We start from the raw sequence: 26,353 nt of genomic DNA, 5'->3' as shown, positions 1-26,353 counted from the left end.
GACCAAATGAACAAACAGAAAATAAATAAACAATGAAAATAAATTGCGAGTAAAGTAAATAAGGGGGTTTGAGATTGATTTGATTAAACTAATGGTGGAAACAATAAAGTAAAGCAAATAATAAAAATAAAGAGAAAACAAATAAGAGAAAAGCTCTAGTTGAAGATTTGGATTCACTTTAAGTTGATGGGATTGATCATTGACTCATATGTTCCTTTGTTGATTCAATAAATTGGCCATGGAGATTGAAGAAGCTTCTCACATCCATTATCTCTCTTTTAGGTTAAATCAATTAGGGATAGTCCTCCAATTAATTACTAATTAACAATTGCCAAAGAACGTCTTTGAGCCACAGGCCTTATACAATAGTCAATCGCATAAAGAAATAGAGAGAACCAATTCTAGTCACCCACATGCATGGAGACAACACTAGATCATGCAATTTCCTTGGTTTTTACACCAAGTGTTCTTATATTTGAGCAATCCAAGCAAATACGGACTAAGATTATTCAAACAACAATATATTACCTTGAAATCAAATATCAATAGAGATCCGCACGACAAAGCAATAATATCTTAAAGCACCAAATTACATGAATATTGAAAAGCAACTAAAGATTAACCATGTAGTTCAAGTCTCTCAATCCAAAAATACAACCAAAGTTTCACCAAATCCTCAACTAGAAAAAAGGTTTCAGCCACTCATGGCTGAAACAAAAACTAAAAATAAAGAAAGGAAGAAAAAGAGAAGATGTCACTTGCAATCCCGTAGGTGTCTCCCAAGGGGAGTGTAAAGACCCTGTAGAGGCTTCTTATGTGGCTTTTTATAGTTGAAAAGTGTTGCCCTAGGTCATACTTACTGCCCAAGAGGTATTTTCTGCCCAAGATGTGTCTGAAAAGGAAAGAATCGCGCTTTTCGGCTTCAGAAGGAAGGCTGCGCGAAAATGCACTGCGAAAGGAAGTTGATGCGCGCGGTTTGGTCTCAGAAAGGGAAGGAGGCGCAGATTGTGCTTCCTAAATAAGTTTAGATGCTGACCTTGCTTCCTAATTAGTGTAGAGGCTGCCCAAGGTGCTGCCCATGTGCAACTTGCTGCCCAAGTTGTTGCAAACGAGGAAAGAATCGGACTGCAAGGCTTCAGAAAGAAGTTGGCGCGCAGATTGCCTTCAGAATAGGAAAGGAGCGTACCTTGTGCTTGAAAAGGAAGGAAGAGCGATCCAAGGCTGCCAATAGAGGAAGAAAAGTCGTGGCTTGATGTTCATAAGGAAATATGCACGTACCAAGGCTTTCAGAAGAGGAAGGACGCGCGGATCATGCTTCCAGAAGAGGTGGCACGCGCATGGATTGCAAAAGAGGCAGGAGAATGCAGTCATTAATGTGCAGAAGTGGAAATATATCTGTCCAGTCTTTCCTTTTTAGGTGGAGCCTTCGTTTGAATTTTGAATGCTGAATGCTGAATGCAGAAGAGGAAGAGCATCTCCTTGAGATCTTGCTGCCTAAACAGGAAGATATGACTGCTGCAGTGTATGCACATCTTTGAACAAGGAAAGAAAGATCTGCGATTTGAATTTGAAATAATCTTCTGACTGAGCTTTCCTTGTTTACTTTTGCTTCTGCACTTTCCTCATTTGAAGACTTTCCTTTTCTGAAAACTTGCCTTATTTGAAAACCTTCCTTTCCTGGCCCATGTTCTAATTAAGGCAGGAAAGATTCTGCAGTTCGAATTTCGGACAGTTTGTTGACTGTGCTTTCTGACTCTTTCCTTATTTGGCACTTTCCATATATGAACACTTTCCTTATTTGGAACTTTCCATATATGAAAACTTTTCTTATTTGGAACTTTCCATATTTGGCACTTTTTGGCAGTTTTAAGAGCATTTTCTCCAGATTGTCTTTTCACACCTAGTTTCTGCAAAACATGAACAAAACCACAAAATTAGGTAGAAAAGGTGTAAATAAACATCAAGATTATCATGATAAAGTGGGCTAAATTATGCTCTGTCAAATACCCCCACACCTAGCCTTTTGCTTGTCCTCAAGCAAACAAACATAGTTAAACAAACTCTCTTTGCTTTGATCCTTATTTCCACTTAATCTCTTACTCTAGACCCCTATTTTGAATCATTGCAATAAAGAATGTATGCATCAAGGTTACTTACCTCTTTCCTTGTTTCCCTTTACTTACCATGGCTAGGATTGGTTTTCCTCAAGAGAGACCATGCACATTATATATTAAGACTTTTTCTAGCTTTTGGTGTGACTTGCCCTTACCTTGAAGTACTTTATTCAGGCTTTTGCACTTTAGATCTTGCTTGGAAAGGTCACCAACCTATTTTTGATGTACTTTTAGATCTTTCAGTGGGTCACCTATCCAAGTGGCTATTTAGCCTTGTTCATAGTCTTTTGACCATTGGAACAATTTTCTCCATTTTTTTTTATGCTTTTGAGGGCTTTGCCTTTGCTGAATTTTCTTTCTCTCAATGATTTGGGCAAATCAACACCTATTGCTAAATCAAGTCATGTTAAGTTCATTCACACAATTTCATTTTTGTCATCTTCAATCGAGGGTCATCAGTATATTTTTCACCATTGGTAAGCTCCAAGATTCAATTCAAAAAGCAATTCCCAAACATGAATACATCTTATTGCAATTGATTCAACATAGGGTTAAAGAGTCATCACATCAATGGGGTCATGGAAAGAAAGTTCATCAACATAGCTCATCAATTTGAGTAAAGCAAATCAGAAAGAAGAAGACCATGGTTGATCAAACACAAACTGAAAGGAAAACTGAAAAGAAAATGCAAACTAAAAGAAAAAACTGAAAGGAAAATGCAAACTGAAAGGAAAAATGTGTCTAAAGCAAAAAATTAAAAATTTCAGAGATCCGCACCCCCACACCTAAATCATGCATTGTCCTCAATGTATAGAAAACATAAAAGAACAAAGGAAACTGAGTACTCCCCTGGTGTGGTGTTGTATGGTGCGATCCACTTGGCAAGTTGCCTCAAGTAATTGGGGGAGGAAAAAGGGTCCCAACAGAATTAAGTGAATAGTGTAGCACGCCTTTTGATTTAGTCATAACCCATCTTATTTCTTTCATGTACTCTTGAAGTAACATGATCAGTTTCTCCTCTTTCAGATGAGGTGTGCCTCTAGCCCTTATGTTTGCATTTTTTAGCACTTCGAGCTTCAATTGATATTTCTCCATATGTAGCTGCAGTTTAGCATTGAGTTCGGGCAAAACAAATTCTACCTTATCTGGAGGCTTGGGCAAGCATAGATCTGCATGCTCCTTTGGTTTGGGTGCTTGGAATACCATTTGTTCCTTGTGAGCCTGGGCTGTTTGCATTGGAAGGCTGAAAGGAGTTTCAGATTCTTCTTTCTGCGCAGAACTTACCTGAAAGGGAGGCAGAAGACCACTGATCTGCGATTGAAGCTGAAAGGACACAACTGAAAGGCTTTCAGGTACTCCTTCTTGCGCAAGGTTGGTCTGCAATGGGAGGCTGGAAGGAGTTTCATGCGATGGAAGCTGAAGAAGTGTGACTGGAAGTGTTGCAGGACTGTCCTGCGCAAGGTTGATCTGCGCACCAAGCTGAAGTGGTGCGATCTGCTTCTGTTCATTCTGCGCATGGCTGCAGTCCACCTGTTGGATGCAACAGTCAGTTTCTTTCAGTTCTGGCTCTTTCTGGCTCTCTTTCCTGCAAGGATCATCATTTAGCATATCATTTTGATTTACATAAAAAACATCTTGGCTCATAAAATCAATGATATCTAAAGCAACAAGTTCTGTTTGATCAGTTTGATTGGACAAACTATCTTCTGGTTGGGTTTCTTCAGCAACTTGTTCTTGTACTTGCCATCTTTCATCATCAGCTTGACGCTCTTCCTCTTTTCTTACCATGTCTTCTCTCCATTTGGCGGCTACTCGATCCACTTCCTGTTGGAAATTGTGCAAAGTCTCCAACATCTTATAAAGATTAGTTCTGGTATCTTCAGGTATTGCATATCTCGGCTGTCCATAGAATCTTTCACATGCATGTACTTGTTGGAGTTGTTGTTCTTCAAAAGCTTGTTCAGCTTGGTCTATAACAAAACTTCTCATAGCAGCGATTTGTTCATAAAGTTCCACAAGGCGGAAAGGTGTACTTACCGCGTCTTGTTCTATGGTTAAATCTTTCAATAAAGATGTTAGAAAAGAAAGATCAGATCTACTTACCTCATCCATGATTCAGATGTGCGATTGAGATGTTTCAGAAGATGGTCTGCGATGACGTGCTCTCTTTTCTTTTTTTTTTTTAAATTTGGTCCTGAAAGAAAAACAAATAAGTTAAATCAACTCCCCGGCAACGGCGCCAATTTTGACAAAGCGGTTGTCGAAGCCGGTCAAAATAAATAACCTTTTTAACTACCAACAATATTAAAACTGTAGACAGTGGTAAAAGGATCGTATCCACAGGGAATTGATACTTATTTACCTTCCTTGAGTAGACCAAATGAACAAACAGAAAATAAATAAACAATGAAAATAAATTGCGAGTAAAGTAAATAAGGGGGGTTTGAGATTGATTTGATTAAACTAATGGTGGAAATAATAAAGTAAAGCAAATAATAAAAATAAAGAGAAAACAAATAAGAGAAAAGCTCTAGTTGAAGATTCGGATTCACTTTAAGTTGATGGGATTGATCATTGACTCATATGTTCCTTTGTTGATTCAATAAATTGGCCATGGAGATTGAAGAAGCTTCTCACATCCATTATCTCTCTTTTAGGTTAAATCAATTAGGGATAGTCCTCCAATTAATTACTAATTAACAATTGCCAAAGAACTTCTTTGAGCCACAGGCCTTATACAATAGTCAATCGCATAAAGAAATAGAGAGAACCAATTCTAGTCACCCACATGCATGGAGACAACACTAGATCATGCAATTTCCTTGGTTTTTACACCAAGTGTTCTTATATTTGAGCAATCCAAGCAAATACGGACTAAGATTATTCAAACAACAATATATTACCTTGAAATCAAATATCAATAGAGATCCGCACGACAAAGCAATAATATCTTAAAGCACCAAATTACATGAATATTGAAAAGCAACTAAAGATTAACCATGTAGTTCAAGTCTCTCAATCCAAAAATACAACCAAAGTTTCACCAAATCCTCAACTAGAAAAAAGGTTTCAGCCACTCATGGCTGAAACAAAAACTAAAAATAAAGAAAGGAAGAAAAAGAGAAGATGTCACTTGCAATCCCGTAGGTGTCTCCCAAGGGGAGTGTAAAGACCCTGTAGAGGCTTCTTATGTGGCTTTTTATAGTTGAAAAGTGTTGCCCTAGGTCATACTTACTGCCCAAGAGGTATTTTCTGCCCAAGATGTGTCTGAAAAGGAAAGAATCGCGCTTTTCGGCTTCAGAAGGAAGGCTGCGCGAAAATGCACTGCGAAAGGAAGTTGATGCGCGCGGTTTGGTCTCAGAAAGGGAAGGAGGCGCAGATTGTGCTTCCTAAATAAGTTTAGATGCTGACCTTGCTTCCTAATTAGTGTAGAGGCTGCCCAAGGTGCTGCCCATGTGCAACTTGCTGCCCAAGTTGTTGCAAACGAGGAAAGAATCGGACTGCAAGGCTTCAGAAAGAAGTTGGCGCGCAGATTGCCTTCAGAATAGGAAAGGAGCGTACCTTGTGCTTGAAAAGGAAGGAAGAGCGATCCAAGGCTGCCAATAGAGGAAGAAAAGTCGTGGCTTGATGTTCATAAGGAAATATGCACGTACCAAGGCTTTCAGAAGAGGAAGGACGCGCGGATCATGCTTTCAGAAGAGGTGGCACGCGCATGGATTGCAAAAGAGGCAGGAGAATGCAGTCATTAATGTGCAGAAGTGGAAATATATCTGTCCAGTCTTTCCTTTTTAGGTGGAGCCTTCGTTTGAATTTTGAATGCTGAATGCTGAATGCAGAAGAGGAAGAGCATCTCCTTGAGATCTTGCTGCCTAAACAGGAAGATATGACTGCTGCAGTGTATGCACATCTTTGAACAAGGAAAGAAAGATCTGCGATTTGAATTTGAAATAATCTTCTGACTGAGCTTTCCTTGTTTACTTTTGCTTCTGCACTTTCCTCATTTGAAGACTTTCCTTTTCTGAAAACTTGCCTTATTTGAAAACCTTCCTTTCCTGGCCCATGTTCTAATTAAGGCAGGAAAGATTCTGCAGTTCGAATTTCGGACAGTTTGTTGACTGTGCTTTCTGACTCTTTCCTTATTTGGCACTTTCCATATATGAACACTTTCCTTATTTGGAACTTTCCATATATGAAAACTTTTCTTATTTGGAACTTTCCATATTTGGCACTTTTTGGCAGTTTTAAGAGCATTTTCTCCAGATTGTCTTTTCACACCTAGTTTCTGCAAAACATGAACAAAACCACAAAATTAGGTAGAAAAGGTGTAAATAAACATCAAGATTATCATGATAAAGTGGGCTAAATTATGCTCTGTCAACAGTGTACAGGGAAGGTTCAGCAATGTGCAGAAAAAGAAAAGAGAAGTGTAATAGTGTAGAGTGGACATGTAATGTTAAAGAGATGTAATAGTTATGTTTTCAGTTACAGATGTGCTTGACTTAGTAGTTTGTGTTGTAAATCTATTGTTATGTACATGATCTGTATATGTATATGTTTTACTGAGTATGTGAAAAACCAGGCTTAACAGGTATGAGTTAACCCATCTAGAGCAAGCTCTAGTCAGGGGGACAGAGTACAGAGTACAGAGTACAGAGTACAGAGATAGTGCATGCACAGGTTAAGCCTTGGTTCAGAAAAGAGTTTTTATTTTCACAGAAAATGTATGATCATGTATGAGATTTACAGGGACACAGAGAGTATAGCAGGCTTGCTACGGGTTCTGGCGGCCTTAAGCCGACCTTAATCCTAGCGCCGGTGACGGTCCATTTTGGGGTCGTTACAGATTGGTATCAGAGCCCTAGGTTCACATTATCGGACCTATAGAGACAGTGTCGGGCTCATACAGGTTAGAAGTAGTCAAGCACAATAGGAAATCATGTCCACTAGGATAGGGAGTTGAGTCCTATCTATCTGTTTAATGCCATGAGTTATGCATGTGCCTTATTGATATGTGATGTTTATGTGCTTAAGTGCTATCTTTTGTGTTGTTTTCCAGAGAGTAAAGATGAGAGGAACTCGTCGATCAGCTCGATTGACTGGAGTCCCACCAGATAGTGAGAGACCAACTGCTCATCCTCCTGCATTGCCGAGGGCAAGGTCTCAGAGATCGAGCAGGGAAGGTACGTCAATAGACCCGAGAAGGTCTGTAGACGAGAGCAGAAGAGGTACAGCTAGGGGAGAAAGATCAGAGGAAAGGAGGGAAGCTATGGAGATTGATCAGTCTAGAGATGACAGCATGGGTATAGGCAGATTTGAGGAAGGTATGGGAGAGTCGCAGGGAGGTGCTCAGACCTCAGGTTTTGGCTATCCAGAGTATCCGATGGGAGGTATGTCGGAGTACTCTAGTTTTGTCCCATATCCTCCTTACATGCCATATATGCCTTATCCTCCTTACTATCCACCATATCCTATGTATCCACCCTCCCCTACCCATCTAAGTGCAGCACACCCAGAGTCAAATGAACCAGTACCACCACCAGAACCAGTAGCCCCTGTTGGTGACAGACATCAACCGAGCTCATCTGGAGGTAAAGTACAAATGACGGAGTACTTGAAATTGGATGCTCCTAAATACAACACGGGAGATGATCCATTTGATTACCTCAGAGCAGTTAGGATGATAACCAGTGAATTGGAAGCAGATGATAGGAGAGCCATTGAGATGGCAGGGTTCACATTAAAATGTAAGAAAGCCAGAGAATGGTTTAAGAATTATGTGGAACCCAGAATGGAAAGCATGTCATGGGGAGAGTTCGCTAATGAGTTTGCAGGGTGGGCTTTTCCTGACAGTTCTCGGGAGATGAAAGTAATAGAGTTCGAACAGTTGAGACAGACAGATGAGATGAGTGTTGATGAATTCACAGATAAGTTCCTGGATTTGCTTCAGTACGTGGGTCAAGCCTATGATACTGATCAGAAGAAGGCAAGGAGATATACTATGAGATTGCATCCCAGGTATTCTTCCTTGATTCTTCCAGCAGAAAAGGAGAGTTTCCACACCATAGTGGACGCAGCCAGGAAAATGGAAGCTAGTGCCAATATTCAGAAACAATCACAGGCACAGGCTTCAGGTTCTAAGGCCCCCAGTGCAGGCACTTCAGGCAACAAGAGATGGGATAGAGCAAAAGGAACAAAGAGTAAGTTCTGGAATAAAGTCAAGTCAGGTCTGGGAATAGGTAGTGGCTCAAGCTCTGGCACAGCTCCAGTCTGCAGAAGATGCGGAAAACCACATGGAGGAGTTTGTCGGTTGGGATCTACAGCTTGTTTTAGATGTGGACAGGAAGGGCATATTGCTCGGGATTGTCCTCAGGTGACTTTTACACCATCCCAGCAGATGAGTTCAGGCAGTGTGGTACAACCAGCAGCTCCAGTCATGCCTCAGAGTAGTGGCAGAGGTAGAGGGAGAGGGGCAGCCTCTACTTCAGCAACAGGTTCCCGAGGTGGAAATCCGGTAGCCCCAGCACGGATTTTCACTGTGACACAGGAGGAGGCGAACACGTCGAACACAGTGGTGTCAGGTACTCTCATCATTGGGTGTTCAGATGTGTATGCTTTGGTGGACCCCGGTGCTTCTCATTCCTTTATTGCTTCGAGAGCCATAGAGAGATTGGGTTTGATCAGTTCTGAGTTAGAGTATCCTCTCTGGGTCAGTGGACCTAAATGTGACCCATCAGTGGCAGTGTCAGTCTGTCGTTTCAGTCCAGTGTTTATAGAGGGTAGATACCTTCCAGCTGACCTTGTGGTTCTAGATTTGACGGATTTTGATGTCATTCTAGGGATGGATTGGTTATCTACATATAGTGCTACTTTGGACTGTAGAGAGAAGCTAGTGAGTCTCAGAGACCAGGATGGGTCAGAGTGTGTCTTCAGAGGAGACAGGAGAGGTACACCCAGAGGTATGATTTCAGCCCTTCAGGCTCGTCATTTGCTTAGGAGGGGTTGTCAGGGGTTTCTAGCTCATGTGAGAGAGCTAGACAGTCAGGTTAGGGAACCAGCCACAGTACCAGTAGTCCGAGAGTTTCTCGATGTGTTCCCAGACGATTTGCCAGGACTACCACCTGATAGGGAGATAGGGTTTGAAATTGAATTGCTGCCAGGTACCAGACCTATCTCTATTCCTCCCTACAGGATGGCGCCAGCAGAGTTAAAGGAGTTAAAAGAACAGTTACATGATTTGGTAGATAAGGGTTTCATCCGCCCTAGTACCTCACCTTGGGGTGCTCCAGTGCTTTTTGTTAAAAAGAAGGATGGATCCCTCAGACTTTGTATTGACTACAGACAGTTGAACAAGGTCACTACCAAGAATAGGTATCCTCTACCTAGGATTGATGATCTATTTGACCAGCTAGCTGGAGCAGGTTGTTTCTCGAAAATAGATCTGAGATTCGGGTATCATCAGTTGAGAGTTAGAGAGGCAGATGTGCCTAAGACAGCTTTCAGGACCAGATATGGGCATTATGAGTTCTTAGTGATGCCGTTCGGGTTGACTAACGCCCCTGCAGCATTCATGGATCTCATGCACAGAGTTTTCAGTGAGTTTCTGGATCACTTTGTCATTGTTTTCATCGATGATATTTTAGTGTATTCCAGAGATGCAGAGGAGCATGCCCAGCATCTGAGGATAGTTCTGCAGACACTGAGAGAACATGGATTGTATGCCAAGTTCTCAAAGTGTGAGTTTTGGTTGAGGAGCATTTCCTTCTTGGGACATGTGGTATCAGCAGAGGGTATTGAGGTAGACCCCAAGAAGGTAGAGGCTGTAGCTAACTGGCCCAGACCCACTACAGTGACTGAGATTAAAAGCTTTTTGGGACTGGCAGGTTACTACAGGAGGTTCGTTCAGAACTTCTCAAAGATAGCGGCTCCTATGACCAAATTGACTCAGAAGAACCAGAAGTTTGTCTGGTCAGACCAGTGCGAGGAGAGCTTTGATGAGCTCAAGAGGAGATTGACAACAGCACCAGTGTTAGCTCTGCCTGTCAGTAATGAGGATTTCACAGTGTTCTGTGATGCATCTCGAGTGGGATTGGGCTGTGTATTGATGCAGAGTGATAGGGTGATAGCTTATGCTTCTAGACAGTTGAAGAAGCACGAGTTGAATTACCCTACCCATGACCTAGAGATGGCAGCAGTTATCTTTGCACTTAAGATGTGGCGGCATTACCTCTACGGGGTTAAATGCGAGATCTTCACTGATCACAAGAGTTTACAGTACATCTTGAGTCAGAGCGAGCTGAATTTGAGGCAGAGGAGATGGGTAGAATTGCTCAGTGATTATGATTGTAAGATCCAGTACCATCCGGGTAAGGCGAATGTTGTGGCAGACGCCCTAAGCCGGAAGTCACTAGGCAGTTTATCCCATATAGCAGCAGAACGAAGACCAGTCGTGATGGAGCTTTACAAGCTCTTAGAAGAGGGGTTATAGTTAGAGTTGTCTGGTACAGGTGCATTGATCGCACAGATGAGAGTGACACATGTGTTTCTGGAGCAGATAGCTCAGAGACAGCATGAGGACCCTGAGTTGATGAAAATTGCCAGGACTGTTCAGTCAGGCAACAATGCAGAGTTCAGATTTGACAGCAAAGGGATCCTCCGTTATGGGAGTCGACTGTGTGTACCAGATAGAAGCAGTGTGAGGGAAGACATTATGAGGGAAGCTCATAATGCGAGGTATAGTGTTCACCCAGGAGCCACCAAGATGTACCAGGATCTGAAAAGAGTGTATTGGTGGCCAGCCATGAAGAAAGAAGTGGCGCAGTTTGTGACAGCCTGTGAGGTTTGCCAGAGGGTGAAACTAGAGCATCAGAAACCAGCCGGAATGCTTAACCCATTGCCGATTCCAGAGTGGAAATGGGAGAACATAGCCATGGATTTTGTAGTAGGTTTACCAGCAGCGTCCAACAGGATAGACTCTATATGGGTGATTGTGGACAGACTCACGAAATCTGCTCATTTCATTCCAGTTCGGAGTAACTATTCTGTGGATAAGTTGGCACAGGTCTATCTGGATGAGATAGTGAGATTACATGGAGTTCCAGTGTCTATAGTTTCAGACAGAGGACCTCAGTTTACCTCCCGATTTTGGCGAAGTCTGCAGAGTGAGATGGGCACGAGATTAGATTTTAGCACTGCTTTCCACCCACAGACTGATGGACAGTCAGAGAGGACCATCCAGACCATAGAGGATATGCTTCGACTGTGTGTGTTAGACTTTGGCGGTTCTTAGAGGCAGCATCTACCTTTGGTGGAGTTTGCCTACAATAACAGCCATCATGCTAGCATTGGGATGGCTCCTTATGAAGCTTTGTATGGGAGGAAGTGCAGATCCCCTGTTTGCTGGGCAGAGATAGGAGAGAAGGCTCTTGCAGGGCCAGAGTTAGTAGCAATTACCAGTAAAGTAGTGCCCATGATCAGAGAGAGAATCAGGACAGCTCAGAGTAGACAGAAAAGTTATGCAGACGTTCGCAGGAAGCAGTTAGAGTTTCAGGAAGGTAGTATGGTATTGCTGAAAGTGTCTCCAATGAAGGGAGTGGTTCGTTTTGGGAAGAAGGGTAAGTTAGCTCCACAGTACATTGGACCCTTTGAGATTTTGCAGAGGATCGGAAATGTGTCGTATAAGCTGGATTTACTTGCTTCTATGGAGAGATTTCACCCGGTATTTCATGTTTCTATGCTCCGGCAGTTTGTGTCAGATCCGAATCAGGTTTTGAGTGAGCCTGAGGTGGAGATTCGTACAGATCTCACCTATATAGAGCAGCCAGTGCGGATTCTGGACACACAGATCAGACAGCTAAGGAACAAGGAGATTCCGATGGTGAAAGTTCTGTGGAACCACCATAATCTACAAGAGTGTACGTGGGAGACGCGGGAGTCGATGCTTCAGCAGTATCCATATTTGTTTTGAGGTTAGTTTCCTCCTTTTTATGTATTTATTGTTTGTTTTTGGAACATTCGAGGACGAATGTTCTTAAGGGGGGGAGAATGTAATACCCGGCTAGAGTCCGGCATCGGAATTCTACTTTCCGATGGAGTTTCGAATGTCGGACGTCTCTAGAAGGGTTAGATTTATGTTTTTCTATACTGTTTTACTATGTTTATCAAGTTTTATGCATAAGGAAATGAGTTTTTGAGTGAAATGAACCAAGGCAGAAAAGCCAAGTTCGACCGCCGAAGTTGAGGTTCGGCCGCCGAACATGCATGGCTTTCGGTTTCACGTGTGGCCGCCGAAGGTGGTCTGGCCAGCCACCTATAAATGGCCCTCAGTCGGTTGAAGCGGTAAGAACACCGTTTCTTTTGTCTTCTGAGGTGAGATCCTGCCCTTTGTGAGTCTTTCTTCATGTTTTCATTAAATCATGCAAAGATTTGATTAGTTTTCATGATTATTTGAAGGTTTTAAGCTAAACACTCAAAGTTTTGAAGTTTGGAGAGTTTGAAGGCAAGTTGCTCCAAAACTCCACGTTAGGATCGTTCATCTTCTTGTTTTCACAGGGTAAGTAAAGATCCTGAGCTTGTTTTTATGTTTTCTGAAGGTTTTATGGGGTTTATGGAGAGAGTTGCATGAATAGGGTTATATGTGAGGTTTTGAGGATTTTGTGAGTAAAGCTTGTTTCTGTATTGTTTGTGTTGTGTGTTTGGGGTTTTTAGGTAGTTTTTGACCCCTTTGAGCACATACATGAGTGTATGCAAGTGGAGGAAGTGTGGTGTGTCGTTGGAGAGGAGTTTGGTGCATTTGGCGAGAGGCAGGGCAAGTTTCTGCCCTGCTGATGAACTCAGGTTCGGCTGCCGAAGGTACATTCGACCGCCGAACCCCTGAAGAGGCGTGAGGAGGTGGCTTCGGCTGCCCAAGCTTGCCCCCGAGCTTTTGAACTTTCGGCTCTGGAGGGAAGTTCGGCCTCCGAAGGTGCCGCCGAAGGTTAGAGACTTTCGTCTCTGGAGTGCCTTTTGGCCCCCGAAACTTGCCCTCGAAAGGGTTCGGCAGCCGAAAGTGGAAGTTCGGCCGCCGAAGGTGCTTGAGTTTCGTCTCTGGAGGGGACTTTTGGCCGCCGAACCTGCCGCCGAAAGTGTTCTGTCTAGCCTTCTTTTGCATGGATAGTTGAGTGAGTTTAAGGGGTTTCTTGGGAATTTAATAGAGTTATTCATAAGCTAGTTTGGTCCCTCATTTGAGTCTATCTGTATAGGTACAGACCAGAGGAACCAGAGAGAGCAGCAGTGAGTACTGCTCCAGACGTTCAGAGCCTGCAGAGTCAGTCAGTCCAGATAGCCAGAGGTGAGTGGAACTAAACTTAAATCTTTTACTTGCACAATGGAATGTTTTAGCATATCTCATGCATCATGATTATGCCATAGGTTGATTGCATTAGTATCCACAAATATGTTGCATTGCACCATTATTTGATGATGTGAGTGAATGATGAATGATCCAATAGTCTCAGACAGGAAGTCCAGGAGCCTTTGACTACGCCCTGGCAGGTATAGAGAAGTCCAGCAGCCTTTGACTACGCCCTGGCAGGTATAGCAAAGTCCAGCAGCCTTTGACTACGCCCTGGCAGGTATAGCAAAGTCCAGGAGCCTTTGACTACGCCCTGGCAATGGTAAGTACAGAGGTGTTATATACACATATCTATATGACAGGAAGACCAGGTGCTCGATTCTACGCCCTGGCACAGAGTTACTGGGACTATGTGGTGACAGGTTTACTCTTGATGTGCTTTGTCTGTGATATGGTGCATTCCATAAGATCATATGTTACTGAAACGTTTTACTGTTCTACTCACTGGGCTATAGAGCTCATCCCACTCCCTTAACCTCAGTCTTGCAGGTTCAATGTACAGTGTACAGGGAAGGTTCAGCAAAGTGCAGAAAAAGAAAAGAGAAGTGTAATAGTGTAGAGTGGACATGTAATGTTAAAGAGATGTAATAGTTATGTTTTCAGTTACAGATGTGCTTGACTTAGTAGTTTGTGTTGTAAATCTATTGTTATGTACATGATCTGTATATGTATATGTTTTACTGAGTATGTGAAAAACCAGGCTTAACAGGTATGAGTTAACCCATCTAGAGCAAGCTCTAGTCAGGGGGACAGAGTACAGAGTACAGAGTACATAGTACAGAGATAGTGCATGCACAGGTTAAGCCTTGGTTCAGAAAAGAGTTTTTATTTTCATAGAAAATGTATGATCATGTATGAGATTTACAGGGACACAGAGAGTATAGCAGGCTTGCTACGGGTTCTGGCGGCCTTAAGCCGACCTTAATCCTAGCGCCGGTGACGGTCCATTTTGGGGTCGTTACAGGGCTCCCTATCGAAATAAGAGGATCGTCCTTCCTGATCCTCCTCCCTCCAGTCTAATCGACCCTCAGAGGGACCGCAGTTTGGTCTTTTTTGTCAAACAACGAGAGTATGGTTTAACCTTCCCCTTCTTCCCTTTTTTCATTGAGGTCTTTAGGTATTTCGGGATAACCCCTCGGATGCTGGCTCCTAATTCCATTCTATTCATGTGCTCTTTTGAGTCCATTTGCCTGAGCTGGGGGTTCACGCCCACAGCGCGTCTGTTTGTTACCTTCTTTCGGCTAGTTAGGGCGAGTCAGGGCTTTTACTATTTTGCCCCCCGCGGAGGGCTGTCCATCTTTTCGGGACACAAGGACTCAATAAAAGGCTGGGTAGAGGGGTTCGCAGTGGTAGAGCTGAAAAAGGACTCCGAGTTGTCTTGGGAGGTGGAGCTCTCTTGGGAGGATGTCCCTCTAGGCTGCAACGATCTGTCCCAGCTAAGCCTTTCTGAGCAGGTCCGGGACCTTCGACTGACTTCTGTTGAACAGAAGTATGATGTCGAAAAATGCATGTTTGTGTCCAGTCTTTAGGACTGCAGGGATGCGGGTATTTCACTTCGTTTAATTGCTTTGTTTCTCCTTTCTTGGTTTTCCTCGAATGCTTTTCTAACTTGTTTTGGTTTTGGGTCCCTGCAGCTTCTCAAGTACCTATGGATAAGATGAAGCCTTTCAAGAATTTTACTCTGTCTCGAGAGAGTATGAATGCTGCCCTGGATGCTTTCCAAGCTGGGCGATCCGTGTCTGAAGCTACTCAGGAAGTGGCCCAGGTCATCTCCTCCAGGTCGGCGGGCCGATCTATTCCCCCAGTTCCAGTTCCCTCTCGAGCTCTTAAACCAAGCGCCCAGGGTGTCAGGACCTCCAAGCCTTCCAGCCGTGGCAGGTCTAGCTCTCTTCCCCGATCTTCCCAAGCCTCCGGATCCCAACAGGCCTTTACTGCGAGAGCAGAGGTTGCGGCTAAGGTGACTGTCAAGCCAGTTGAAGACCTGGGGCTTGTGAGAGCTGATGCAACTCCATCTTTTGGGGATGTGCCTGAACAGAGGTTCAAGGTCCTCACAACTGAAGGGAGGGCTCCCGAGGGTGCAATGGAGGTCGTCCCGACTGGTGAGGGTGCCCAAGAAGCTGGTACTGAGGCCGCACCTGTTGATAAGGGTATCCCCGAGGAGGGGGTTAAATCCGGGTCAGTCGATGTTGTTCCCCACCGGAAGAAGACCTCAGCGGCCAGTGAGGTTGCTGTTAAGGAGGCCGCTGGCTAGCGGGCTCTTCCCTCTGATGCTCCTGCTTCAGCTCCTGCCCCTAAGAAGTCTTGGGCTTCCAGACAGTCAGCACCAGCTCTGCCTCCTCTTAAGAAAGAGAAGACTCCCGTGGTGCCCTTGCTCTCTGCCCCAGACAACGAGATTTTGAACGCAGAAGATATTACCCATCAATCTTCGGCGAGCGTTGTGGTGGAGGTACTACGGGAGCATATGTTTGGCGGCGTCACTGAGGTTTCGGACCCTCGTTTGCTTGCTCTCACTGGTCTTTTGGCCAGCTCTACTTGAGAGCAAGTAGCGTTTCGGTCCCGGACTCAAGGGGAGCTCGGAGACACAATTAGGGAAATGCTCCTCATAGTAAGTTTTCTTCTTTGATTTTGCATTTTCATTTAATCTCCGTTGTCTTCTATCTTAGCAGTTCTTCTCTTCTCGCTAGGTGATGGGGCTCTTTATGGAGGTTGACGCCCATGATCAGTCTCTCCGGGACATGCTGGACTGCCAGATCGAGGAGGCGCGACACAAGGAGAACCTTATTGCGACCAGTGACGTTCGAGGCCATCTTGCCGCGGCCCAAAGGCATCTGAAGACTTTACAGGAGGAACTATCTTACACTCAAGATGCTCTCAGGAGGGCTGATGAGAGGGTAGCTGCGGCAGAAGTTCACCGTGACGAAGTCTTAAAGCAGCTGTCCTCCTTAGAGGAAATCTGGCGAGAGAGGGACGAGGCTATGGGCCAGAGAAATGAGGTATGGCATCAGTATGAGACGCTGAAAGCGGATTATGATGGGGCTCAGGTCCACTACGATACCGTAATGGCTCAAAGGGATGAAGCCTTGGCTCGGATAGTCATTCTCGAGCAGGAGCTGAGCAAGCGTGCTGATAATCTCAAAGACCTGACTTTGGCAGCAGAGGAATCTAAGCTTCAAAATCAACAACTCTGTCAAGAAGTTAAGGTTTTGGAAAAGAGGTGTTCAACCCTGCTTGAGGACGCCAAGCTTACTGAAGATAGGTTCCAGTTAGCATGTGAGGAGCGTCTATAGGAATGTAAGGGGTCTGCCAAGTTGAGGGTAGAGATCGATCAGGCATGCCAGAGGTGTTTACTGGAATATAAGGGCTCTTCGGAGCTAAAAACTGAGATCGAGCAGGCCTGTGAAGATTATCTTCAGCGTTACCAGGGTTCTTCTGAACTGAAAGCAAAGATAGAGGAGGCCTGTGAGGCACGGCTTGTGGAGTTTAAAGCTTTTGATGAGCTGAAACACGAGATATGGAACAGGGGCTTCCGCTTGTTTGCCTCCGGGTTCAATCGGGGCCTGAAGGAAGCCAGGGATGCCCCCCTCCACCCCACTAGCTTGGCTCCGAGCCCCTGAAGTGGACTCTGATGGTGAGGAGGTGTGCTATGAGGAGGACGACATCCCTCTGCCTAAATGAGCTCCTCGCACAGCAACTGGACCTTTTGAAAGGGATACCGAGCTTGAGGAAGGAGATGAAAGGGAGAGTGGTGAGCCTGAGGAGAGCGATGCCAGGCCTCATAGGGAGAATGCCGAGTCCCAGAAGGAAGACACCGGACCCCAAGGAGGGGAGACAGTGCCTTTTGTGGGTACTGGGGTGTCAAGCAGGAGGGCACTAGGCTTCCCAAGGGCAATAGCGTAGGTGACAATGTAAATAATGATGTAATTAGTAATGTAAGTCCTCTACGAACAATCTTTCCCCCTATCATTTTGGATGATTAGATAAAGTTGTAATTTACTTTTCATTTGTTCAATGAGATTTGGCTTTTGTTTGTATTTACACTTGAATTATTTTTGCTCTTGTCTGTTTTTCTGGTTTTACTGAGCTGCTTAATCTATTAAAGGCCTAATCTGTTTCTCCTATCTATAAGCTTTTTCTAGTGGGATTTACCTTAAGGATAAAAGCTTTTAAGCCATATTTTTACTCAACAATTTTTCAAAGAATTCAACTATATTAGGCCGACCAGCCCTGTCACCAATCTTTCCTCCCTGGAGCTAATATGGGCTGAACTTTTAGTGGTTGACTAAACTTCTAACTTACGAGTTTTTCTAATCTTGTAAAGGCGTTCTTGTTTTTTATCTCATTGATTCACCAGTAGCACGAGCTCGAGTGTATAATTTTCATATAATCAATAGTGGGTTAGATCATGTACCTTCCTAGAATGATGAGCTTATCTTCTTGATTTTGTTTTTTGTCCTGTGTTGAGTGGATTTGAGGTTGTGGCCTTGCTCGTCTGCTTATGCCTTAGATTTCTTCTTGCTCTTTAGGTTAGAGGAAATTTGTGACTTCTGTTTTTCCATTCAGCTTTCCTAAGTTTGGTTCTTCCCTCGCTCAGTTCCTCCGAGCTCGGATCTGTGCATCTTAGCTCGGGGTTTAATCCTTTTTAGGCCTGCTTTCTTTCTTTCCAATTTTCAGACTTGCTTGAACCTTACTAAGGTCTGGAACAAGATTCAGGCACTTTTGGCCTTACTGTCGCTTCATCATCTCAACCGGTTTTGTGGTGCCGGTGTTATTTTGGAGCCCGGTCACCTACCTCACTGAGGTCTTGAACAAGATTCAGGCACTTTTGGCCTTACTGTCGCTTCATCATCTCAGTCGGTTTTATGGTGCCGGGGTCATTTTGGAGCCCGGTCACCTACCTCACTGAGGTTTTGAACAAGGTTCAGGCACTTTTGGCCTTACTGTCGCTTCATCATCTCAGTCGATTTTGTGGTGCCGGGGTCATTTTAGAGCCCGATCACCCACCTACCTGAGGTCTTGAACAAGATTCAGGCACTTTTGGCCTTACTGTCGCTTCATCATCTTAGCTGATTTTGTGGTGCCGGAGTCATTTTGGAGCCCAGTCACCTACCTCACTGAGGTCTTTAACAAGATTCAGGCACTTTTGGCCTTACTGTCGCTTCATCATCTCAGTCAGTTTTGTGGTGCCGGGATCGTTTTGGAGCCCGATCACCCACCTGCCTGAGGTCTTGAACAAGATTCAGGCACTTTTGGCCTTACTATCGCTTCATCATCTCAGCCGATTTTGTGGTGCCGGGTTCATTTTGGAGCCCGGTCACCTGCCTCACTGAGGTCTTGAACAAGATTCAGGCACTTTTGGCCTTACTGTCGCTTCATCATCTCAGCCAGTTTTATGGTGCTGGGGTCATTGTGGAGCCCGGTCACCTACCTCACTGAGGTCTTGAACATTAATGCCTGTTTTCTTTTTCTTTTTAAAGAGGGCAAGAACAGTCATGGCAAACAATATAATTTGATAATGGTATTTATTTTATTTGCACGTTTCAAAGTACAATTGTTCCCTTTACATTTGGTGGCATTTTAAGGAAAGTACCCCTTCAAATGCTGGATATTCCAAGCATGAGGTTCTGGGTTCCCTTGCATGTCCTCAATTCGATACACACCTGGTTTGATTACTTTGATTATTCTGAAGGGGCCCTCCCAGGTCGGCGCCAGCTTTCCTACTGCAGCTCTTTTTCCAGTGGCCTCCAAGTTTCTCAATGCTAGGTCTCCTACCTTTAAGCTCCTTTCCCTGACTCTTTGGTTGTAGTAGCAAGCCGCCTTTTGTTGATATGCAGCGGTACGAATCTAAGCTTCTTCTCTGACTTCCTCTAGGGCATCTAGGTTACTTCTCAGCTTATCATTGTTGGTGCTCTCACTGTTGTACTGCACCCTGTGAGTAGGGATTTGCAAATCGACTGGTACCATAGCTTCGGTCCCAAATGCCAGCGCGAAAGGTGTTTTCTTTATTGGTGTTCGAGGTGTGGTTCGGAATGCCCATATGATACTATTAAGCTCGTCAACCCAATTTTTCTTGGCACCATCCAGTCGCTTCTTCAGTCCCTAGAGGATAGCTTGGTTCGTGACCTTTGTCTGACCATTGGTTTGGGGGTGGGCTACTGAGGAAAATTTGTGCCATATGCCCATGTTTGTTGTGAATTCTTTAAAGGTCTTGCAGTCAAACTGCTTGCCATTATTTGATATGAGAACTCTCGGTATCCTGAATTTGCAGATGATGTTGCCCTAGATGAAATCTATCATTTTTCTTGTTGTAATAGTGGGGACTGACTCTGCCTCTGGCCATTTTGAAAAGTACTCCACAGCCACTATTACAAACTTCTTCTGTCCTGTGGTCTTGGGAAAAGGCCCTAGGATGTCTATGCCCCACTGTGAGAATGGCCATGGGCTGGATATGCTGGATTGGGGTGTGGCTGGAATGTTGATGGCGTTGGCAAACCTTTGGCATACGTCACACCTTCAGACGAACTCCTCAGCCTCCCTTTTGACAGTGGGCCAGTAGTATCCTTGTCTGAATATTTTATTTGCCAACGTCCCTGCTCCTTCATGGGAGCCACAGATTCCTTGATGTATTTCTTCCATCACCCTTATGGCTTCTTCTGGACTCACACATTGGAGCCATAGGCTAGATTTCCCTCTTCGGTATAGGGTTCCTCTCACCGCTTGATAGTTGGCAGCCCGGGCTGCGATTTTCTTTGCCTCGGCTTTATTCTCGAGTAGTTTTCCCTTCTCCAGATATTCGAGATACGGGGTCATCCAATTCTGTCTTTCTTCGATCCCCATCACAGTGTTTCCTTTGTCAAAGGCGGGAGTGTTGATGTGTTGTATGTATACCTCATCTGGGAGCTGTTCCAGTTATTCCCTAGATAGCCGACTGAATAGGTCTGCCTCTTCGTTCTCTTCCCGAGGTATTCTCTGGTATCTTACCATGATCCTTTGGCTTCTGAGCTCGGCCTCTATGGCATTTACCTTCGCCAGGTAGTTTTGCATGGTCTGGTCTCTTGCCTGATATGCCCCCGTTATCTGGCTGATCACTAATTGGGAATCACTATTTATTTTAAGATCGGTTGTCCCTACCTCCATTGCTTTTAGCATCCCATTTATCAGGGCTTCATATTCTGCTACATTGTTAGAGGCCTTAAACTCCAGGCGTAGAGCATAACAAACTTTGAATCCTTCAGGCCCTTTCAACATTATTCCTACGCCGCTGCCCCCAGCGCTGTATGCCCCGTCCACATACAAATTTTAGCTAAATTCTTGGGGGGACTGCTTCTCCAATTCTCCCTCTACGATGTTTTACCAGGTTCTGCTTTTTTTTGTTGAAAGAGCACTCCGCTATGAAGTCGGTGAGGGCTTGAGATTTTATGGTTGTGCGAGGTCGGTACTCTAAGCAGTAGGGGCTGATCTCAATTGACCAAGCAAGCATTCGTCCTGAAGTTTCAGGTCTATGGAGAATTTTCTTCAATGGCTGATCTGTCATTACTACTCCTTGATGGCTTTCTAGGTATACCTTGAATTTTCTGACCGCCAATAACAGAGCATATGTTATTTTTTCAATGTTCAGATATCTTACCTCAGCGTCTTTGAGTACTTTGCTGACGTAAAACACTGGCTTCTGTTCTCCTCCTTCCACTCTTACCAGCACAGCGCTGACAACTTGTTCCGAGGCCGATAAGTAGATTAAGAGCTCTTCCCCTTCCAACGAGCTGCTAAGTACATGAGGCGAACTGAGGTAGCACTTGAGCTCTTTGAAAGCTTCTTGACAACCTTCGGTGCATTCAAAATTCGAAACTTTTCTCAACTTCTTGAAGAATAGTAGGCACCTTTCTGCCGACCTTGACATGAAACAATTCAGTGCCACTATCCTTCCAATGAGCCTTTGGACGTCCCTCACACAGGTCGGTTCAGGCATTTTCAGTATGGCTTCCACCTTCTTAGGATTGGGCTCAATACCCTTTCCACTCACCATATAACCCAGGAATTTTCCACCCCTTATGAAGAAAGCGCATTTTGTTGGATTCAGCCTCATTCTGTATCGCTCCAGTACCTCAAATACTTCCTTCAGGTCTGTCAAGTGTTGTTGAAAAGTTGGACTCTTCACCACCATATCGTCCACGTACACTTCGACATTCCTACCAATTTGGTCTTTGAAAATTTTGTTCATCAGTCTCTGGTATGTTGTCCCAGCGTTCTTCAGCCCAAAAGGCATGGGCTTGTAACAGTAAGTCCCATCTTCTGTTATGAATGAGGTCTTCTCCTCATCTGTCCTGTCCATTGGGATTTGGTGGTAACCAGACATTGCATCCAGAGACGACATGTAATCAAAACCGGCCGTAGAGTCGACCATTTTATTAATATTAGGGAGGGGGGTAACAATCTTTAGGGCATGCCTGGTTCAGGTCAGTAAAATATATACACATCCTATACTTGCCATTGGCTGTTTTCACTAGTACAGGATTTGCTAGCTATTGCGGGTACATTACTTCCCTAATAAACCCTGCTTCCTCCAGCTTTTGTACCTCCTCCCTAGTGGCCTGTTGCTTCTCTCTTCCCACCACTCTCTTCTTCTGCTTTATCGGCTTGGCTTCGGGGAGGACGTTCAGCTTGTGAGTCATCACCTCAGGGTCTATCCCAAGCATATCAGACGGCTTCCAAGCGAAGCTTGATGCGTGACCTCGGATCAGGGCTATTGCTTCAGTTTTCTGCTCTTTAGTCAGGCCAGCATTGAGACTGAAAACCTTGTTTGCTTCTGTTTCTGATAAGGGGAAGGTTTCCAGTTCTCCGACTGGTTCCGTTCTGGCTTCCTTCTTCTCATCTCGGACTTTCAGGACTTTCGAGTCAAATTTTTCTCCTGCCGAGCTCGTCTCTGACACTGTGGCCAGGTATACTGCTCTTGCCTCTTATTGACATCCTCTGACTACCCCCACTCCTGCTTCGGTTAGGAACTTCATAGCCAGGTACCTGATGCTGGTTACCACCTTAAAATCATACAGCACCGGCCTTCCCAGTATCGCGTTATAGCTTAGAGGAAGCTTTACCACCAAGAATACAGCATAATGGGTCCGAGCCAATGGTGCCTCTCCGAGGGTCAGAGCCAACTTCACCTTCCCTTCCACAGGTACTGGGACTCCTCCGATCCCTTTTACTAGGGCCTAATCTCAAACTAGCTGCTCTTCGGGGATTTTCATCTGCTGGAAGACCCTGTATGGTAATAAGTTCACCTTGCTTCCGTCGTCGACCAGGATCTTCCTGACTCGGTAGTTGTAAATGACAGCTTCAATAACGAGGGCATCATCATGAGGCATCTGAATGCCGTGGGCATCCTCTAGGGAGAAAGAGATGACCGTGGGAGAATGTTCTGCTACTTGCATGACTTCAGCACTGCTACCTTTCCCATCTCGACCCCTTTTTCTTCCTTTCTTGCTCATCTGACCTCCGGTTCCCCCGACAATCATATTGATGGTTCTACTGGAACCGTCATTCACTGGTCCTGCTCCCATCCTCCGAGGTCTTTCTGTTGTAGGACTCTGCTGAGGCCTTTCTCCTTCCGATTTTTTCACAAAGTTTCTGAGGTGTCCCCTTTTAATCAGCCTCTCGATTTCGGTGATCAGCTGGTAACAATTGTTGGTGTCATGGTCGTGTGTACGATGTTACTGACAGTATTTGTCAGGATCTCTCTGGCTTGCTTCAGCCTTCATGGGCTTCGGCCATTGGAGAAACTCCTTGTTTTGGACTGTCATGAGCACTTCGGCTCGGGAGGCATTGAGAGGAGTCAGGGTTTCTGGGACTCGAGGTGGAAATGGTCTTTGGTCCCTCCGATCCCAGGGTTGTCTGTATGCCTCAGGCTTTTTGTTTTGCCTTTTTTCGTGCCTTTCTGGCCTCCTTTCTTCCAGAGTTTTTCCTCTGTCCACTGCTTCTTTGACGAATTTGCTCATCATCAAGGCATCATCCTGCCTTATGTATTTTTCAGCCCTCTTCATCAGTTCTGCCAATGAGATAGGAGGCTTCCTACTCAACGACCCAAAAAACTCGGGGGAGGTGGTCCCCTTCTGCATGGTTTCTACTGCCCTGCCTCATTTAGTTCAGGGATCTGCAATGCCTCCGTATTGAAGCGGGCTACATATTCCCTCAGGGACTCATTCCTCCTCTATCTAACCGTCTCCAGATAACTGGTTTTTCTGTCAGCCAGCACTACTGCTATGAACCGGCTGATGAAAACATTGGCAAGATCTCCGAAACTCCTGATACTTCCAGCTTCCAGGATATTGAACCACGCCCGTGCTGGCCCCGTGAGCGTCATGGGGAATACCGTGCACATCAAGGCATCCGATAAGGTCTGTAGCTCTATGAAAGTTTTATAGTTAAAGACGTGCTCCCTTGGATTTTTCGCTCCGTCGTATGCTGCCATAGGCGGCATCATGAACTTTTTGGGGATGGTCTCCTGCTGTGCCCATCTTAAGAAAGGCAAGGATGCAGGCAAGAGGGTCTGATTGTGATTCTTCGCCCCCAACTCGGCCAGGAGCTGTTGACAGTCAGTTGTCGAAGCCGGTCAAAAATAACCTTCTTGGTTATCAACAATTTATAACTGCAGATAGTGGTGAATGATCAAATCCATAGAGAATTGATTACCTATTTATTTTTCTCAATCAAGACCAAGAGAGCTAATTGAAAACACAATTGAAAGCAAGTAATTGAAGGCGCAATGAAAGTAAAGTGCAATAAAAGTAAAAAGGGGGGTTTTGAGATTGATTTGACTAACAACTATTGAAAGCAATTAAAACAGCAAGTAATTAAAATAAAAGGAGAGATCAATATGAGAAAGGTCTAGTTGAAGATATGGATCCACTTTGGTTGTTTGGGTTGATCATTGAAACTTAGGTTTTCTTGATTGATTCAATAGATTAGTTATGGGGGTGGAAAACGCTTCTCACCACCATGTCTCTCCTTATGATCAAATCAATTAGGGAACGTCCTCTAATCAATTACTAATTAACAAATTGCCAAGGAACGTCCTTGGGCCTTAGGCATCAAAACAATTGTCAATTGCATAAAGAATGAGAGAGATCCAATCCTAGCTACTCAAACGCATGAGATGTTGCTAGATCATGCAATTCCTTAGTTTTTACACCAAGTGTTCTTAGGTCAGAATATTTCCAGCAATTATGGACTAACAAATATCCTAACTAACAATCAATTAACTTTGCAATCAAGAATCAAGTGGCTAATTTGATCAAAACAACAAAGCAATCTTAGAATTAAGCACAATTGAATGAATATTGAATAAACCAAAAACAAACACTTTATGTTCAGATCTCACAACCTTTTAAACAACCTTAGTTTCAACCAAACTTCAACTAGAATTAGGGTTTCAGCCACTCATGGCTGAACCAAAACAGAAAATAAAAGAAAAGAGAGCAAGAAGATGAAGAACCAAAGGGGGGAGCCTTGGAGAGCCTTAGAGAATTTGTGTGGATCAAAAATCTGCCTCTTCATGTCTTTTTGAAGCTATTAAATAGATGTTGAGAGGCTGCCTAGGGTTTCTTGGGTGTCCATGCATCCTTGTAGAGTTTGCCCAAAGTGCCCTTGAGTCTTCTATGTGCATGTGTGGGGTTGCAAGCCCTTTTTGGTCTTTTGATTGATGCCCAAGTGTGTCCAAGAAGCCTTCTTCACATTATTCATACACTAAAGAGGAAGGAGGAGCCTTGATTTGAATTTTGAATGTGCATGGCACTAAGTGGGAAACATGTGATCTTCAAGATTTGGCTTATTGAACAAGGAGGAGGCTATTCGGAGGGACTTTCGGCCGCCTAAGTTTAGTTTCGGCGATAGGACTTTCGGCTCTGGGATGAAGGTTCGGCGGCCGAAGGTGCCGCCGAACATGGGTGACTTTCGTCTCTGGAGCAAAGGTTTGACCGCTGAAGGTGCTGCCGAAGGTGACTGATTTTTGGCTTCCAAAAGTGCTTCTGAAGGAGTTTGAGTTTCGGCTCTGGGCTCAAACTTTCGGCCGCCGAAAGTGCTCCCGAAGGTGGGTTTTCCATTTTTGGCACTTGTTCGGTATTTTTAAGAGTATTTTCTTCAAATTGTTCCTTTACACCTAATATCTGCAAAACATGATTAAGACCACAAAATTAGGTAGAAAAGGTGTAAATAAACATCAATAAGATCATGATAATATGGACTAAAATATGCTCTATCAAATACCCCCCACACTTAGCCTTTTGCTTGTCCTCAAGCAAATAAACATAGTCAAATAAGCTTTCTTTGCTCTAGATCCTTATTTCTACTTAAGTTCTTACTCTAGACACCTATTTTGAAGCATTGCAGTGAAGAATATATGCATGAAGATTACTCACATTCTTTCCTTGTTTCCCCTTACTTACCATGGCTAGAATTTATTTTCCTCAAGAGAGACCATACATGCACATTTTTGTTAAGACCTTTTCTAACTTTTGGAGTGACTTGCCCTTACTTTGAAGTACTTTATTCAGGCTTTTGCACTTAGATTTTTCTTGAAAAAGTTACCAACCTTTTGACGTGAAGGTACATATTTGTGATATCCACCCCCAGTTACTCAGTTGGTCACCTTTCCAAGTGGCTACTAGCTTTGTTCTTAGTCTTTTGACCATTAGAACAGTTTTTGATTTTGTGCTTTTGAGGTCTTTGCCTTTGCTGAATTTTCTTTCTCTCAATGATTTGGGCAAATCAACACCAATTGCTAAATCAAGTCACATTAAGTTCATTCACACAACTTTCAATTTATTCTCATCAATTGAGGGTCATCAATACATTTTTCCCCATG

Source organism: Manihot esculenta, chromosome 6 (assembly GCF_001659605.2).
Source record: "Manihot esculenta cultivar AM560-2 chromosome 6, M.esculenta_v8, whole genome shotgun sequence".
Lineage (NCBI taxonomy): Eukaryota > Viridiplantae > Streptophyta > Magnoliopsida > Malpighiales > Euphorbiaceae > Manihot > Manihot esculenta.
Note: the sequence above shows the minus strand (reverse complement) of the source record.